The 15,231-nt window shown below is 38.4% G+C and overlaps 1 protein-coding gene and 1 non-coding gene across 2 annotated transcripts in view; one reads left to right on the top strand and one right to left on the bottom strand.

Annotated features, from left to right (window-relative positions):
* Nucleotides 1-15,231, top strand: part of SRD5A2 (steroid 5 alpha-reductase 2) — a 54,410-nt gene that overhangs the window by 14,097 nt on the left and 25,082 nt on the right. The gene's annotated exons all lie outside the window — the stretch shown is intronic.
* On the bottom strand, nucleotides 11,865-11,940 carry TRNAS-GGA (transfer RNA serine (anticodon GGA)). The gene has a single exon. It is a non-coding gene; the product is annotated as a tRNA-Ser (tRNA).

Genomic DNA, 15,231 nt, shown 5'->3' with positions numbered 1-15,231 from the left:
CCCCCCACAAAAACAAAACATATGAATGGCAAATAAGAACATGAAAAGATGCTCAACATCATTAGTCAGTAGAGAAAGGAAAATAAAACCACAATCGGATAGAATTATGCAGCCACTAGTATGGCTAAAATGAAAAAGACTGACTGTACCAAGTATTGGTGAGAAGGTGGAACAACTGGAACTTTTATACAGTACATTGTTGATGGGAATGTAAAATAGCAACCATTGAAAATATTTTGACAGTCTCTTAAAAATCTATATATATATTTTATATAAAGCTACCATATGATCTATCCATTGCTAGATATTGTCCCCCCCCAAAAAAATAAAAGCACATATTTATACAAAGAGTTGTATACAAATGTTTGTAGCAGCTTTTTGTAGTAGCCAAAAAACTGGAAACAACCCAAATGTCCATCAACAGGTGAATTAGTAAACAAACTGTGGTATAACCATGTATTAGAATACTACTCAGCAATAAAAATGAATGGACTGGGATCAGAAGATGGCAGCGGAGTAGGCGGATGCACAGACGCCCAGCTCTCAACACCAAACTGGAATACAAATCAATTTAGAAAAAATCAGCATGAAAAACCAACACTGAACTGCAAGAACAGCTCTCAAAAACCAAGGAGCAAAGAGGAAGCCACAATAATCCTGGTAAGGAGTGCCTGAATCTCCTCTGCTTACAGGAACAGAAGGAGGGGGGTGAGGTTGAGAACCCAGAGAGGATTTCACAGAGGAAAAAGAGCAGAAACTACTGCTCACAGCCACTTACCTGGCGACCAGGGAGCAAGGTGGGTTGAAAAGACCAGCTTATCTCCCAAGTGGAAAAGACAGGGAGAGGGACAGACTGTGAGGGGCTAAGTATGCAAGAAACGAAATAAAAAAGCTGACTCATTCATGCTGGAGGCGGCCATAGCTGGGGGAGGGACTGAACCTTTCACAAAACAGAGCTGAAGTGCTTCCGGATCAGAGATCTCCGGACATCTATCCAGCTCCAATCAGCACAACAAGACACAGCTGAAAACAAGAAGTGGGGAGGAGGGGCAGTAACTCAGGTCTCCATGGAGATCTGAGATACACCTCCCCCTACTGAAGCTGAGAAAAAACCCTGCCCCCAGTGAGATTAGTTGGTGGAAGAGACCTTCAGCGTCTCAGGTTACACCCACAGCATTCCTGGATACAGTTTCAAGGAAGCCCCCTGCTGAGATCAGTTAACAAGACTATCACCTGTTAAGAAAACAAACAAATCAAGACTTCAAAGCTGCCCAAATCCGAAAGTGGATTACAAATAATAGCTGATACCAACCCACGAAGACCTAAAAATAACACAACTGAAAACTGGAGGCAGACAACACCAAGCCTAGACTCAATCAACTCTACAAATAAAAAAATAAAAAAATAAAAAAAATAAGATGAGAAGACAAAGGAGTGCAATCCAAATGAAACCACAAGAGACACCTTCAAGAGATGAACTGAGTGATATGGAAATAATCAAACTTCCAGATGCGGAGTTCAAAATAATGATTGTAAGGATGCTTAGGGATCTTAGAACAACAATGGAGGGGCAGTTTGAAAACCTAAATAAAGAAATAGCAAGTATAAAAAAGAATCAGTTGGAGACGACAAATACAATATCAGAAATAAAGACCACAATGGAAGGAATTAAAAACAGGATAGATAGAGCAGAGGATCGAATCAGCAAGTTAGAAGACAACTGGAATGAAGGCATGAAAGCAGAGAAGAAAAGAGAAAAAAGACTCAAAAAGTCAGAGGAAACTCTTAGAGAGCTCTGTGACAACATGAAGAGAAATAACATCTGCATCATAGGAGTTCCTGAAGAAGAAGAAAAAGAACAAGGGATAGAGACTTTGTTCAATCATATCATAGCTGAAAACTTCCCTAAATTAATGCAAGAGAAACTCTCACAAATCCAAGAAGCACAGAGGACTCCATTAAAGAGAAACCCAAAGAAACCTACACCAAGACACATCATAATTAAAATACCAAAGCTAAGCGATAAAGAGAAAATATTAAAAGCTGCAAGAGAAAAAAAAGTTATCACCTTCAAAGGAGCCCCCATAAGGATGACATCTGACTTCTCAACAGAAACACTTGAGGCCAGAACGGAATGGCAAGAAATATTCAAAGTAATGCAGAACAAGAACCTACAACCAAGACTACTTTATCCAGCAAGGCTATCGTTTAAAATTGAAGGAGAAATAAAAAACTTCCCAGACAAAAAACAACTCAAGGAATTCATTACAACCAAACCAATGCTGCAGGAAATATTAAGGGGCCTGGTGTAAACAGATAAAGTGGGAAAAGAATACAGAAAAAAAAAAAAAAGGAATACACCTTTAAAGAAAAAAATGGCAATAAACAACTACATATCAATAATAACCTTAAATGTAAATGGATTAAATGATCCAATCAAAAGACATAGGGTAGCTGCGTGGATAAGAAAACAGGACCCGTACATATGTTGTCTACAAGAGACACACCTTAGAACAAAAGACACACACAGATTGAAGGTAAAAGGATGGAAAAAAATGTTTCATGCAAATGGAAATGAAAAAAAAGCTGGGGTAGCAATACTTATATCAGACAAATTGGACTTTAAAACAAAGGATATAGTAAGAGATAAAGAAGGCCACTACATAATGATAAAGGGAGTAATCCAACAGGAAGATATAACTATTATAAATATCTATGCACCTAATATAGGAGCACCCAAATATATAAAACAGACTTTGATGGATTTAAAGGGCGAGATCAACAGCAATACTATAATAGTAGGGGATTTCAATACCCCACTAACATCACTAGATAGATCCTCAAGAAAGAAAATTAACAAAGAAACAACAGACTTATTGGAAACACTAGATCAACTCGATTTAATAGATATCTTCAGAACCTTTCACCCTAAAGCAGCAGAATATACATTCTTTTCAAGTGCTCATGGTACATTCTCTAGGATAGACCACATGTTAGGGCACAAAAGTGCTCTCAACAAATTTAAGAAGACTGAAATCATATCAAGCACTTTCTCCGATCACAACGGCATGAAACTAGAAATGAATCACAGCAGAAAAGCTCAAAAATTCTCAAACACATGGAAACTAAATAGCAGGTTGTTAAATAATGAATGGATTAAGAATGAGATCAAAGAAGAAATAAAGAAATTCCTAGAAACGAATGACAATGAGCATACAACAACTCAAAATTTATGGGACACAGCGAAAGCAGTGCTGAGAGGGAAGTTCATAGAACTACAGGCACACTTTCAGAAGCTAGAAAAAGCTCAAATAAACAACTTAACCCTGCATCTAAAAGAATTAGAAAGAGAACAGCAAGTAAAGCCCAAATGTAGTAGAAGGAAGGAAATAATAAAGATCAGAGCAGAAATAAATGACATAGAGGCTAAAGAAACAATACAGAGGATCAATGAAACTAGGAGCTGGTTCTTTGAAAAGGTAAACAAGATTGATGAACCTTTAAGTAGACTCACCAAGAAAAAGAGAGAGAGGACTCAAATAAATAAAATTAGAAATGAGAGAGGAGAAATAACAACTGACACAACAGAAATACAAAATATTGTAAGAAAATACTATGAAGAACTGTATGCCAAAAACTAGACAACCTAGATGAAATGGACAAATTCCTTGAAACATACAATCTTCCAAAAATCAATCTGGAAGAATCAGAAAACTTAAACAGACCGATTACACCAAAGGAGATCGAAACAGTTATCAAAAAACTCCCAACAAAGAAAAGTCCGGGGCCCGATGGCTTCACAACGGAATTCTACCAAATATTCAAAGAAGAACTAACTCCTATCCTTCTCAAACTATTTCAAAAAATTCAAGAGGAAGGAAGACTTCCAAACTCCTTTTATGAGGCGAGCATAATTCTGATTCCAAAACCAGGCAAAGACAACACAAAGAAAGAAAATTATAGGCCAATATCTCTGATGAATATAGATGCTAAAATCCTCAACAAAATATTAGCAAACCGGATCCAACAATATATGGAAAAAATCATACACCATGATCAAGTGGGATTTATTCTGGGGAGGCAAGGCTGGTACAATATTTGTAAATCAATCAACGTGATTCATCACATAAACAAAAAGAAAGAGAAAAACCATATGATAATTTCAATAGATGCAGAAAAAGCATTTGATAAAATCCAGCACCCATTCATGATCAAAACTCTCAACAAAGTGGGAATACAGGGAACATACCTCAACATGATAAAAGCCATCTATGAGAAACCCACAGCCAACATCATACTCAATGGGCAAAAATTAAAAGCAATCCCCTTAAGATCAGGAACAAGGCAGGGGTGCCCCCTTTTACCACTCTTATTTAACATAGTCCTGGAAGTCCTAGCCACAGCAATCAGACAAGAAGAAGAAATAAAAGGCATTCAAGTTGGAAAAGAAGAAGTAAAACTATCATTATTTGCAGATGATATGATATTGTATATAGAAAACCCTAAAGTCTCAGTCAAAAAACTACTGGACCTGATAAATAAATTCAGCAAAGTGGCAGGATATAAAATCAATACTCAGAAATCAGAAGCATTTTTATACACCAACAATGAACAGTCAGAAAGAGAAATTAAGGAAACAATCCCCTTCACAATTACAACCAAAAAAATAAAGTACCTAGGAGTAAACTTAACCAAGGAGACTAAAGACTTGTACTCAGAAAATTACAAAACATTGATAAAAGAAATCAAGGAAGATACAAACAAGTGGAAGCATATACCGTGCTCATGGTTAGGAAGAATAAACATCATTAAAATGTCTATATTACCCAAAGCAATTTATAAATTCAATGCAATACCAATTAAAATACCAATGACATACTTCAAAGATATAGAACACATATTCCAAAAATTTATATGGAACCAAAAAAGGACACGAATAGCCTCAGCAATCTTAAAAAAGAAGAATAAAGTGGGAGGTATCACACTTCCTGATATCAAGTTATACTACAAGGCCATTGTGCTCAAAACAGCCTGGTACTGGCATAAGAACAGGCATATAGATCAATGGAACAGAACAGAGAACCCAGAAATAAACCCACAGTTTTATGGACAACTGATATTTGACAAAGGAGGTAAGGAAATACAATGGAGTAAAGACAGCCTCTTTAACAAATGGTGTTGGGAAAATTGGACAGCTACCTGCAAAAAAATGAAACTAGATCACCAGCTTACACCACTCACAAAAATAAACTCAAAATGGATAAAAGACTTGAATGTAGGCCGTGAAACCATAAGCATCTTAGAAGAAAACATAGGCAGTAAGCTCTCCGACATCTCTCGGAGCAATATATTTGCTGATTTATCCCCACGGGGAAGTGAAATAAAAGACAGGATAAACAAATGGGACTATATCAAACTAAAAAGCTTTTGCACAGCTAAAGACAACAAGAACAGAATAAAAAGACAAACTACACAATGGGAGAACATATTTGACAATACGTCTGATAAGGGGTTAATAACCAAAATTTATAAAGAACTTGCAAAACTCAACACCAGGAAGACAAACAACCCAATCCAAAAATGGGCAAAAGAGATGAATAGACACTTCTCCAAAGAGGACATACAGATGGCCAATAGGCATATGAAAAAATGCTCAACATCACTAATCATTAGAGAAATGCAAATTAAAACCACAATGAGATATCACCTTACACCAGTCAGAATGGCGCTTATCAACAAAACAACACAGAATAAGTGCTGGCGAGGATGTGGAGAAAAGGGAACCCTCCTGCACTGCTGGTGGGAATGCAGACTGGTGCAGCCACTGTGGAAAACAGTATGGAGATTCCTCAAAAAACTGAAAATCGAACTGCCTTTTGACCCAGCTATCCCACTTTTAGGAATATACCCCAAGGACACCATAGAAGGGCTCGAAAAGGAGAAATGCACCCGCATGTTTGTGGCAGCATTGTTCACAATAGCGAAGATCTGGAAACAGCCCAAGTGTCCGTCAGAGGACGAGTGGATTAAAAAACTTTGGTACATATATACTATAGAATACTACTGAGCCATAAGAAATGATGACATCGGATCATTTACAATAACATGGATGGACCTTGATAACATTATACGGAGTGAAATAAGTAAATCAGAAAAAAAAAACTGAGATGAATCCATACATAGAAGGGACATAAAAATGAGACTCAGAGACATGAACAAGAATGTGATGGCAACAGGGGCGGGGGGGGGGGGGTTGGGGGAGGGGGGATGGGGTGAAGAAGGAGAGAGGGGTTAGGGGAGGGGAGGGGCATAAAGAAAACCAGATAGAAGGTGACAGAAGACAATCTAACTTTGCGGGAGGGGTATACAGCACAATCAAATGTCAAAATAATCTAGAGATATTTTCTCTCAACAAATGTACCCTGATTTATCAATGTCACTGCATTAAATTTAATAAAAAAAAAAAAAAAAGAGAGAGAGAGAGGGAAAGGAAAAAAAAAATGAATGGACTGTTGATCTGTGCAACAACATAGATGAAACGAAAAATAATTATTCTGACTGAAAGGGGCCAAGTATAGGCAAACTGTTGGTGGTGGTGGGTATGTATTTTGATATATAATGGTTTCAAAATTTGTCAAATTTTATACTGTTAATATGTGTAGTTGATTGTTAATTATACTTCTATAAAGATTTTAAAATATCGTAGTTAGGCCTGTGAGAAAATTGTATGTATGTGTGGCCCTATGTCACTGAGAATTGTTCAAACTTTCAGTTCAACAATTGCTGAAAATGTCACATATTTTTGGTCCAGAAATTTCACATGGTCCAAAAATATTTAGCATATAATTGATATGATTATCATGTATACTTAAAAAATATTAGCCTCTTAAACTATATCTAAGATGGAAATAAGCATATAGTCATTTGGTAAAAAAAAACAAAACCCACAGCACATCAAGTATATACTTTCAATAAATTTACATAGGCATGTATGAATTAATATTGATGATAGTTGGAATATAAAAACCTTTACTCCCCCTTTACATTTTTTTTTTTTTTCTGAAGCTGGAAACGGGGGAGAGACAGTCAGACAGACTCCCGCATGCGCCCGACCGGGATCCACCCGGCATGCCCACCAGGGGCGATGCTCTGCCCACCAGGGGGCGATGCTCTGCCCCTCCAGGGCGTCGCTCTGCCGCGACCAGAGCCACTCTAGCGCCTGGGGCAGAGGCCAAGGAGCCATCCCCAGCGCCCAGGCCATCTTTGCTCCAATGGAGCCTTGGCTGCAGGAGGGGAAGAGAGAGACAGAGAGGAAGGAGGGGGTGGGGGTGGAGAAGCAAATGGGCGCTTCTCCTATGTGCCCTGGTCGGGAATCAAACCAGGGTCCCCCACACGCCAGGCCGACGCTCTACCGCTGAGCCAACTGGCCAGGGCCTATTTTTTTAATTTTTGACAGAGAGAGAGAGAGAGTCAGCGAGAGGGATAGATTGGAACAGACAGACAGGAAGGGAGAGAGATGAGAAGCATCAATTCTTCTTTGTGAACCTTAGTTGTTCATTAATTGCTTTCTCATATGTGCCTTGACTGAGGGGCTACAGCAAACTGAGTAACCCCTTGCTCAAGCCAGCAACCTTGGGCTCAAGCCTGCGAGCCTTGTTCAAACCAGATGAGCCCGCGCTCAAGCTGGCGATCTCAGGGTTTCAAACCTGGGTCTTCGGTGTCCCAGTCCAATGCTCTATCCACTGTGTCACCACCTGATCAGGCAAAAAAAGTTTTTGTTTTAAACTCTTTTAAACTTTATGTCAGTGGTCTCCAACCTTTTTTGGGTCACAGACCGGTTTAATGTCAGAAAATATTTTCACAGACCGGTCTTTAGGGTGGGATGGATAAATGTATCATGTGACCAAGACAAGCATCAAGAGTGAGTCTTAGACAGATGTAACAGGGAATCTGGTCATTTTTTAAAACTAAAACATCATTCACACTTAAATATAAATAAAATGGAAATTAAGTTATTTATTCTTTCTCTGCAGACTGGTACCAAATGGCCCACGGACCGGTACTGGTCCGCGGCCTGGGGTTTGGGGACCACTGCTTTATGTGATATTTAAGTGTATGGTGTCTTATTCTGAAAGAGGGTTGCAATTTCCTGCTTCTGTTAGTCTTGTCTGTTAGTCATCTTATTCATAGTTTTGTATCTACTTGTATTTTTGTTTCAGGTAGAATAACCCCTTTCAGTATTACCTGTAATGGAGGTTTTGTGGTGGTAAATTCCCTCAGCTTCTGTATGTCTGAAAAGTCTTTATTTTTTTCTTCATATCAAAAAGATAACTTTGATGGATATATTATTCTTGCCTGGTAACTTATCCCTTTTTGATAGCTTGAATATTTGATTTCACTCTCTCCTAGCTTATAGAGTTTCTGCTGAAAAATCTGATGATAACCTAATGGAATTTTTTTATAGGCCACCTTTTTTTCCCATGCTGCCTTGAGAATTCTTTCTTTGTCATTAGTTTTTGACAATTTTAATGTAATGTGCCTTGGAGAAGATCTTTATTTTGAGATAATTACATATTCTGTTATCTTTTTGGATTTGAGGATTCAGCCCTTTCCATGGGCTTGGGAACTTCTCTTGACTATTTGCTGGAATAGGCTCTCTGTTCCCTTCTCCTAGTATACCCATTATTTTTATATTGCTCTTTCTTCCATCATTGTTATTTCTAGATTTCTATCTTTGATATCACTAATTCTTTTCTCCATGTGGTCAACTCTATTTCCTAAGTTAGCTAATTCATTTTTCATCTCTTTTACTTAGTTCTTCAGCTCCAGATTTATATTTGGTTCTCTTTTAGAGTTTCAATCTCTTTGATAAAGTACTTCTTTAATTTATTGATTTTATTTCTGAGTTCATTAAACTGCCCATCTGCCTCCACCCCACCTCAGAACTACAGTCTTGAATTCTCTCCATTTAAGTCACACATTTCCACATATTTAAGTTTATTTTCTGGAGAGTTCTTGTTTTCTTTCTGAGCTGTCTCAGAATAACTATTATCATGGTTATTCCTGGTGTTTGATGTATTCTTACTTTGATTAGGCATTTATGGCATCAATTTTCAACAAGTTGCTGCAAGAGACATACTGGTGTGCCACAAGAATTTTTAAAACATGCAATACCTTACTATTTAGTCAGGAGCACCAACCTTTTTTTCCTTGGAGTGTCAAATAAAAAAAAATGACAACAGCCAAGGCAACAATAGCTGTCCAGTGTGAATGAATGAAAATTATACTTTTGTATATTTTTCAGATTTTTTTTTGTCAGATTGGCAAAACTTATAGCATGTGTTTGGTGTGCTTCAGAATTTTAGTAATTAGTTTATGTGTGTCATGAGATAAGAAGGGTTGAAACTTGATATTTTATGGAAATGAAATCTGCTTTTTTTCTTTAAGAGTGGCACTCTCTACTTAGGAGGTTGATATGAAGTTTTTCTTTTGTTTTCCAGTAGGTGGCACTGAAGCATAAATTAAAAAAATTTTTTTTTTTCACTCCTCTGACTTATTGGATCTGCATGGTGGTGGGAAATGCCCTGTTTTTCCTGGAGAGGTTGGCATCTGCACTTTGACTAGGTTGCCTGGGTCCAAGGCACCACCTCTGTTGGGGAATGTGGTGTGCAATGAAATTTTGAGCCTGTGAAATCCCAGGGCTGTCCCTTGCAACCAGACACTGTGGTTCTGGCTGAACCAGGCAGTGCTGGGTTCAGCCATGACAGATCTGGGCAGGGTGAGTTGGGAGAAACCAGTCAGTGTGTTTGTGGCTTTGTTTTCCTCTCCATAATGGCAACTGTCAGACTTTAGCTGCCTCACATCTATATCTCCACCCTGTCACTGAGATTAGGCACAATGTGTGCCTGCTACTCAGAAAAAAATGCTTCCACTTCTCCAGTTCTCAGTGCTGCAGATAATGTCTTCTGTAGCCTGGCAGTCACTGCTACAGCTTCATCTGAGGCCTACTCCTAGATCTGGGAGGGTAGGGGAAGTGGCCAGGCTCCATGGCTTTGTTTTTTGTCTGGCCACAGTGGCTGCCAAACAGTTGCAGCTGTACCTTTGTACTCTGTCTTCTCCCTGGTACTGGGCTCAGCTGCAGCGAATACTGACCACTCAGTCTGCAATGCTTGAGTCTGTATCTCTGCTCCTCATGACTGGAGGGAGTGCCGGCGGCAACCTGATTCTTCCTCTCTCTTGAGACCTGCAGTGAGCTCTTGGCTGCATCCATGATGCCCATCTCTGCTCCTCTCCTTTCCCTCCTCCTCTGGTTGTTCAGACTCGCACACCTTCAGATGTTTCAATGTGTGAACCTCTGTGTGGAGCAGGGGATACTTTGTTAAATTACAGCTGTTCAATTTGTTGTAACTTCAAGGGCTGAGACCAGGGGAACCTCACATGCTGCCATTTTTCTGCCCTGTACATGTGTCTTTTTGTCTCTAATTACTTTTAATATAAATATTTTTCCCTTATTAATGATTTTGAGCAATTTGATTATTCTTTGGTGTATTTTTTTTTCATATTTCTTGTGCTGGGATTCTTTAAACTTCTTAAATATATGGGTTTAAAATTTTAATCAAATTTGGGACTATTTTTGTACATTAATCTTGATTCCCTCTACCCCCCCCCAGCACACCTACCTCCCCTCCCTTCTTCTATTGTTTAGGGACTTCAATTACATATCTGAGGCCTCTGTTTATATGAAGCTATCCTGTAGCTTGTGGATCTCTTCATTTCTTTCTTTTTTTTTCTGAGGTTTTTTTGATGTTCTCTTTTTTTAATTTATAAAACTAAATTTGTTAGGGTGACAATGATCAATAAGAGTACATAGGCACCCAACACAATCAACAGTTCAAATGTTATAGAAATGTTTACCTGAAATCCAATGTATTCTTCATTTCTTTAGATCCTTTCTTTCTGTGTGTCTCATTTTAGAAAACTTTTATTGCTATGTCTTCAAGTTCATAATCCTTTCTTCTACAATATTGTATCTATTGCTAATCCTATTTGGAGTATTTTCTTCTCAGGCATTGTAGTTTTTCTCTCTAGAAGTTTGATTTTTGTCTTTTTTTTTGCTATCTGCCATGTTTCTACTTAATTTTATAAATGTTAATTTTATGAAAGGCAGTTATAATAGCTGTTTTCATGTCATTGTCTGCTAGTTCTAATATCTGTGTTATTTCTGTGTCACTTTTGATTGATTATTCTTCTCATTATGTGAAGTCTTTTCCTGCTTCTTTGTATACCTGATTGAATGGTTAGACACTGTACCTTATTGGGTGTAATTGCATTCTTTTTTTTTAATGAGCATTTCTTTCTTTCTTAAATTTTAATTTATTGTGTTTACAAAAATTATAGTGTCCCCCCAAATGCACCCTCCCTGCAACGCCCTCCCCCTTTCACTCCAGGATTAGCTTTTCTGCTCTCTATAATGTGTTATGTGTGTATAATTTCACCAATCTCTTTCTCTTTTCTGATCCCATCCAATCATCCTATTTGTATTATAAATATTCTTTTTTTTTTTTTTTTGTATTTTTCTGAAGCTGGAAACGGGGAGAGACAGACTCCCGCATGCGCCCGACCTGGATCCACCCGGCACACCCACCAGGGATGTCGCTCTGCCCACCAGGGGGCGATGCTCTGCCCCTCCAGGGCATCGCTCTGCTGCAACCAGAGCCACTCTAGCGCCTGGGGCAGAGGCCAAGGAGCCATCCCCAGCACCCGGGGCCATCTTTGCTCCAATGGAGCCCTGGCTGCGGGAGTGGAAGAGAGAGACAGAGAGTAAGGAGGGGGTGGTGGAGAAGCAAATGGGCGCTTCTCCTATGTGCCCTGGCCGGGAATCGAACCCGGGTCCCCCGCACTCCAGGCCGATGCTCTACCACTGAGCCAACCCGCCAGGGCCATAAATATTCTTGAGCTTTGTTTTGGAATACAGTTAAGTTACTTGGAAATAATTTGATCCTTTCAAGTCTTGATCAGATTTGTTAGGTGGTTTCAGAAGAGTGCTAGTGCTAAGGCTAATTAATCTCCTCCTTTACAGGAAAAACTTTCTAAATTCTCTACCCAATACTTCAAGTATTATGACTTTTCCTATCTATCTGGTGGGAATGGGCTGTATTCCTGGCCATGTGTATACATTGGTCACTGTTTTTCTTAGTGTTATTGGGGGGAACCTTTTCTTACACAAGAACACTAATTAATACTTTGCTGAATACTTGAGGAGGACCCTCTGTAGATCTCTGTGTATCTCCCTAGTCTTTAGTACTTTGTCCTGAGAATTCTACATTTTTGATCTTCTGGAGTCTCAGTTCCATTTTCTTTTCTTAAGAAATCTTCTAGCTTCTCTCTGGAATCCCCTTCCAAAGGGAAATTCTCTCAAAACATTAAGCTAGGTCATTCATAAGGTTCACATTAAAAAAAAAATGCCCATCAGGGATTCTTGTCTTTTATAACTTTATATCTAGTTTTTTGTTAATCATTATTTCATAGAATTTGTCTTGTTGTTTTGTATTTTTCAGCCCAGAAGGTAAATCCAATTATTCTGTCTTTACTGGAAGCAGAAGTCCCTGGTTTGTATCTCTCTGTTCCTCAGGGTTGCAGGGAGTACAGGCATTTTAGCATTTAGCTTTGCTAATTTGACCATCTGTAAAACTGGTTGACTTGTTGTCTTCTAGTAACCTCTGCTTGTACTCAATGTTATGACAAAGGCCATTGGTTTGTGTTGCTAAACTTTCCATCAGTTTATCCAGAGTGTCACTGTCTTAGTCAGCCCAGATTGTTATAACAAAATACCATAAACTTAGTAGCTTATCAACACTAGAAATTTATTTTCCAGGCTTATGGAAGCTGGAAGTTTGAAATTACGGTGCCAGCAAGGTCTGATTTTGTCAAGGTACCTCTTCTGGGTTGCAGATGGCTGACTTTTTGTTGTATCCTCACATGGTGAAAAGAGAGTGAGTTAGCTCTCTGGCCTCTTCTTATCAGAGCACTGATTTCCATTCGTGAAGGTTCCAGCATCATGACCTAATTACCTCCAAAGGTAATTACACAAACATTCAGACCATAATTGTCTCCTTCATTTCATTGTAACCTATTGCTTTTTCCATTCTCAGGCTTAATGTGCAATGACCTTTTGATCCCACATTACACATTTCTAACTTTGTGGAGAGCTAAGCATGACAGGAAAATGGTGGTTTTCTTTACTTGGGTCCTGTGGCTCCATGTAGCTATGGCTGGCAGGTGGCTCTAAGGTTATACAGTAGGGATAGAGTGTAGGAGATATCAGTAGATGCTTCTGAAGGATAGGTTTGAGATTTCTACATAGTAAATTCTGCCACAGAGACCTCAGAAAATGCTTTTTCTTTTTCTTTTGTCTAAATGAACAATGAACTGCAGATGTAGAAGGGAGATCTGCTGAACAGGTTTCATCGTGAATATTGTACCTTTTGATTAGGGTTACTGAGTCCCAGGACAATATTTAAATGAGGATTGAAAGTCCTTAAACGTTCTCAGAATGATGGCAACATCTAGGACTTATTGCTATATAGCTGTACAAAGCTGTTTGTTTCTAAAAAAAAATCAGAAGGCCTGTAAACCTGGGCTATAGTATAAAACCAAACAACTGGAATTAGAAAACCATGACTATATTTTTTTCAAATAATAAAAAATAAGGGAGACAAAATTGCATTTTAGTGAAATGATGTCTTTGTGTTCAGCAGTGAATGTGCCTCGTCCTTAGTCTACCTTAGTAGGTTTGTTGAACTTTGCATTTCAAGATGAAAACCACCCCATGTTACCATTATAATTTATTAATTTGGTCATGACCAGTTAGCATGAGTGGCTGAGCAGATGTGTCTAAACAATGCTAAAACCCATGCCATAGTTATCAACTTAAAGGAAAAGAAAAGATAAACTAGTTAGTCAAATGAGTTGGTATTATTCAGACCAAGAGGCTGAACCAAGCCTCTTTGTTTACTCAGATTTTGATCTCCTGGGGATTGAATGAGTGAATGAGTGAATGAATAAGGTCAGTGATCAGTAGCATGTTTCTTGCAGGCATTTGTATCTCAATGATGATTATATTTCCATTACTCAGAGAAATCCTCAAACTTTTTTAAAACTTTGGTAACTCATTAGGTATTCATAATCAACTTTCCTTTTGAGCTGGAGGCTGGAAGAAAGAAGAAAAATGAGCAATTGAGCTGTTCCAGAGTCTTCCATTACTACCAGGACACAAATATAAAGACTTAAAAACATATAAACAGAAAACTTAAAAATGGTATACCATATTTTAGGTCTTCATGAACTAACCATCTCAATGTTTTTCATAGTTTAAATAAGTCTATTGAGGCACTGGCCAGGTGGCTCAGTGAATAGAGCATCTTCCCAGCACACTAAGGTCACGGGTTTGATCCCTGGTCAGGGAACATACAAAAAGCAACCAATAAGTGCATAACTAAATGCAACAATAAAGTGAACAAGTTGATACTTCTCTCTCTCTCTCCCATCCTCTCTTTTTCTCTCTTAAATCAATGGAAAAATTAAAAAAAAAATCTCTACTAAATTATTACCAGATGACATCTTCAGGGGTTGACAGTGGGACCTGGCTGTCCTCACTTACAGGACATCAGAACAAAATGGGAAGAAGTCCCAGAAGCTTTGGGGGAAACGTCACACTGAACTTTTCCCATAGAACTGCCTTTGATAGAAAATGGTTAACCACTCTATTGCAGAGGGGAAAAAATGTAGTTTTATTGAATTTAACTTTTCTTCTACTAGATTTGGCAATCTAATTTCTTTATGTGGACACAGAATTTGGAAGAGCCAAAATATCTGGTCAATGCCAATTTAAACAAATTAGTTAAATCTGCCATTGGAGGGTATTATGTTAGTGGTTTTTAACCCTTACTGCACATTTAAACCATCTCGGGAAATGTTCAAATGCTACTAATGCTCTATGTCCTATGCCTAAGATTCTGATGACCCTGTCTGCCATGTGCTTCTCTCCTTTTAGTGTTCCTAACACCCCTCAGGTGATTTCATTATGCAACCGGTAAGAACCTCTGATGTAGGCAAGTGCATATGCAATGGATGCTTTTTCTTTTTTAAACACAGTGACTGTAGGAGAGCAAAATGCTCAATAACAGGTGAAGCTGGTTCCAGCTTGAATCCCAGCTCTGATATTTTGTAGCT

Source organism: Saccopteryx bilineata, chromosome 3, assembly GCF_036850765.1.
Source record: "Saccopteryx bilineata isolate mSacBil1 chromosome 3, mSacBil1_pri_phased_curated, whole genome shotgun sequence".
Lineage (NCBI taxonomy): Eukaryota > Metazoa > Chordata > Mammalia > Chiroptera > Emballonuridae > Saccopteryx > Saccopteryx bilineata.
This window is presented reverse-complemented; position numbering and strand designations above follow the sequence as displayed.